Below are 4,602 nucleotides of genomic sequence, written 5' to 3'. Positions count from 1 at the left end.
AGTTTTTGACGAATGCCCCCGAGTTTCTTTTTTTATAGATTTTTCAGCGACAGTAATACATGAACTTCATCAACTTTTTTTGTCCAAGTAACAAAAGATGTAGAACAAATACGAAAGAGTGCAATTCTTATTCCACGACTTTCCAGTGATTTCAATCATTCCAAGATCGGGTTTTGCATGAACTTCTTAAATACCGGTCTACGTGAAACAACACTTGTGAGAATAAGGCCCCGTTCGGAAGTGCTCTGCCTCCGTGCTTCTCCGGAAGCGGGCGAGAATCTGACCGAACGCTTCGGCTCCGCGAAGCCAGCTTCAAGAAGCGGAGGCGGCCTCCAGTGCAAATTTGAGAAGCTGCCGAAGCCCAGCTTCACGAAACGGCGGAGGAGAAGTTCGGCATAATTACTAGAGGAATGCCACCGCAAAGTCAGTAAACGATTCGTTTTGCACTATCGCTACAGCTCCTGTTTTCCTATCGCTACAGCTCCCACCAAGTCAGCCAGAAAGAGCAGCCGAACGCTCGCCCAACTCCCGCGAGAAGCCAGCCCGCCCAGCTCCTGCGAGAAGCTGGCTCGTTTGGGAAGCTGGAGAGCTTCCGAACAGGGCCTAAGTCCACTTAAATCAGAATCCAATGAACAATATTTATTTTAATTTATCTTGTTATCATCATTTAGTGGTTTCATAGATTTTGTCTCACGGACATTAGCACAAGCACCTGATGTTCTAGTAGTACAAGAAATGACCAATTGAAAATCAATGATTTTTTCCAGTAAATAGCAACACTACAAAAGAACGTGGACGAATGTTCATTAGCATCAACTGTAAAAATGGGATGCCAAAAACACACACAGACGTTCGGTTGCACTATCTGCAGCCGTCCAAGTACACGCACAATGGCAGCTGTCGAGCAGACCAAATACAGTAGCAGCTCCCTTCCCATATCCAGTCGCCAGCTCCATGCCAACATCTTGTCTGCCGCTCACAACACTGATTGCAGCAGGGAGAGGAAACAAGTGCTGGTGTAGCTTGGCAGGATCGAGAGATGGCGACCCACACATGAGCACACACATCGAACTGAAGAGGTCGCCCAGAACGAACTTCACAGTGAACATGCACACCCACACATCCATGTCCAGCTTGGCTAGGCCGGCAAGAGCGACAGAGGAGAGGACACCAATTCTGGCCATCTTGACGACATCTACGTTCTTGCTGACCCTGCCGGAGACTCGCTGTAGGGGTGGTGTGACTTGTGCTCATACGAAGTTTTCCTTCCAGGCATGTATCGGTGGAACTGCTACCAATTTTTTTGTCGAACTGATACAGACGAATTGCCTCAAATATTTATGGAAATATACTGAAGAACGCTGCAGTTTTTTGCTGCAAGAAGTGTCGTTGTCCTCACTCTGATGGAGTAACTCATCGCGGCAGCACCACTTCCCACGTGCTAGCATCCGCTGGATACGTGGCCTACGAATGTCCTTGACATAGTAGGTACTAGTCGAGAGCGACGACGCCGGCGCCGAAGGAGAGGATCTCGTCGTCGTCGTCCTTTGCTTTTGAGTAGTACGTCGCGGCTTGATCCCTGGTGGGGGCCTGTGCCATGGCGGCGCGCAGGGGCATCACACCGGCGAGGGTCGGGCTGCTGGCTCACGCCAGGGAAGGAGGCTGGCGGACCGCGTCACCGGAGGTGGAGGCGGGGTGGATCAGGGAAGAAGGGGTCGGGGGAGGAGGAGTGCCGGCGACGGGCAACCGGGTGCAGCGCCGTAGAAACAGGGCGAGGGATGGCCGGAGATCGCGGCACGGGTCACCTTCCAACGCGTCGTCGGGCCCAGCAAGCGACGAACGCGGCGGCAGGATCCTGTGCGGCGGCTAGATCCGCGTGGCGGCGGTAGGAAGCCGGACTCGGGTGGGGGAGAGGTAGGTAGCTGGTGAGGCAGAGTGGAGCGGCGGTGGCGCGTGGGGAGGTGCGAGGGTCGCGGCCGCGCCGGCGAGCGGGGTGGATTTAGATAGATGGCGATGCGGGGGGCGGGGATGGCGGCGGCGGGGATCAGGGAGAGAGCGAGGGAGAGGTGGGGAACGTGGGGTTGGGGATGGGATTTCTTTTTCTTTTTTTCTTTTTGTGAGTTCGGGAACACCTCCGCTCCGGAACCAGATCCTCTTGTTGGGAAACCGGGGCCACCACGATGGGTGGCGGCGGCTAGCGCCGAGTCGCTATGGATATTCTCTCCCGTTTCCCCTCTTTACGTTAAGGGAAACGTTTACACGCGGTGCGCCGGCGGAACGCTCTGGCCGGTTATTTCGCAACGCTGGCGCTAGCCATCAGGAAGTGAACACGTGTACCTTATCCTCTCCCTAACGCCCGCATCCACTTCTTCTTCCTTGCGGCCGTGACTTCGCTTTTCCCCATCGCTTTCTGCCTCGCCTCCTCCGCCATAGCACCAGGCAGCTCCGAGCACTCCTGCCTTCGCGCCTCACGCTGCACCTCCTCCATGGGGGTGCTGCTCCCATGCGCCATGGCCTGCGAGCTCAATGTTAGGGCGGCCATGGCTTACGAGCTCGGGGCGGATTGTGACTGGGGCTCCGACGAGCTGCTATGGGCGCCATGGCTTATGAGCTCGGGGGCAGACGACGTCGAGGGAGACTGCGAGCTGCTATGGGCGACGCCGTTGAGCATTTGCTACTGGGAGAATCTCACCGGAACTGCGAGCATCAAGCGACACCTCCGATGTTACAACTGGTGTTCAAGGAAGCTACCACAGGCGCCGCAAAAAGCTTCAACCGGTGACGCCAAATGCTGGGACCGCTCAGTGCCATCGCAAAAAGCTACAACCGGCGTCACAAAGAGCTTCGACCGGCATCGCAAAAAGCTTCAAGCAGGAAGACACATGTCAGGGCTGGCTACTGTCAATACCAAAAAAGCTGCAACCGTTGTAGCTTTTGCTACTACTAGCGTCTTTGTTTGCTACATACTTCACGGATTAACTACGACGTGCGACGACGGCGGCGATCAACAAGTTGTATGTTTTTGCTGGAACGAAGACTATGTGTGCTACAACCGGCCATGGCAGAGCTACCACCGGTGAATTTTTTTGCTACAACCATGTACGGATTAGTTGTGACCTCGGTCGGGAGCTGCAATGGTTGATGTTTTTGCTACTCCCTGCGTCGTTGTTTGCTACATGCTTCATGAATTAGCTGTGACGTTCGACGATGGCGACGACGTTTTTTTGCTACAACCGCTGCTGGTTTTTGCTTCATCCATTCGTGGATTAGCTGCAACCCGCTACGGCTGCACGGCGGTTCGCTGCAACTGTGCTTCAGTTTTGCTACCACTGGCAAAGATTTTTGCTACATCCATGCATTTTCTACGGCAGTGCTTCAAACACGGTGATGAGCAGTGTGTGATGCTGGTGAGGGCTGTGACGGGGGCGAGGAGGCCGGAGGCCGGACGAGATGTGTGCGGGAGAGACGGGGTGCAGAGCTTGGTGGAAGAAGGAATGGCTCCCGCGGGATCCAGATTCGCGAGGGGAAGAGACGACATCATGTCGCGAAGAAGACGACGACAGAGGTCAAAAACGCCAGATCGACGACTACTGATGCGGCGAGCGGCGACGGTGAGCCGGCATGCGGAGCTGCAAGCAGGAGGCCAGGGGGAGGTGGGGCGATGGGGGCTGCAGAAAATTCCGTCAGGCAAGTGGGGGAAGGAAGAAGACGAGTGGGGGAAGGAAGAAGAGAACACATGCTCAATCAGATGGCTGCGCGCGGCTGAATCGGAGGGCCAGGGGCTGACCGGCCGAACGATTTGGTCGGCGCACCGGCGCAGATTAGTGGCCTTACGTTAAGTGGGTACTTATCCCTTGGTCCCCTAGTCCCTATATAAAGCAACAAGGAGACATCATTGTAACCCCTGATCATTGATTAATAAAGCTGGTCTCCTCCATATTTCTCTGTGTCTTTTACTTTTGTGTTCGACTACTTCATCTACGATGCTCGCTCCCGCTCCGCAACCTTGGACCGGACTCGCCGGCAGGAGTTGCGGAACACGTTATCAGCACGCTTCGCTCCACCAACTCTCCGTCAAGCCTGCGTCAAAGCCTACATCACGCAGGCTTTCGTCGATCCCGTGGAGGTATAAGATTCGATCCCCACTTTTGCAAAAATGGATTCCTCTCGTTACTACGATTCCGTTTTTGCGATTAGAATATTTTTGGATTTCATCTACCTATGGTGTGGACTTTCCTCCCAAGAACCGAGCGGACGATCACGTCGCCGACCAATGTCGATGTTCTTGGACTAAGAGGAACTTGTTGACTACATTATAGGGAGTCGGTACAGATCGCGATCCAGATGATCGCGGTACCGCCGCAAAAGCACCAGCTGTGCCATGCGCCATCATTTTTTCGGATGAACGCGACGAAGATCACATCCCGAGGTAGATGACGACGTCCCCGTCGCCGCCGCCATGGCCCTAATGGTCGTCCCGTCGCCGCGCTCGCGTGCCTGCTGCACGCGCTGCCGCCGCCGTCCCACTGGCCGGCTCGTTGCGCCGCGCCCTGCTGGCGCGTGCTCGTGCGCAGCCCATCCCGCTGGCCGCTGCAGCCATCG

The sequence above is a fragment of the Triticum dicoccoides genome, chromosome 2B (assembly GCF_002162155.2).
Source record: "Triticum dicoccoides isolate Atlit2015 ecotype Zavitan chromosome 2B, WEW_v2.0, whole genome shotgun sequence".
NCBI classification, from domain to species: Eukaryota; Viridiplantae; Streptophyta; class Magnoliopsida; order Poales; family Poaceae; genus Triticum; species Triticum dicoccoides.
This window is presented reverse-complemented; position numbering follows the sequence as displayed.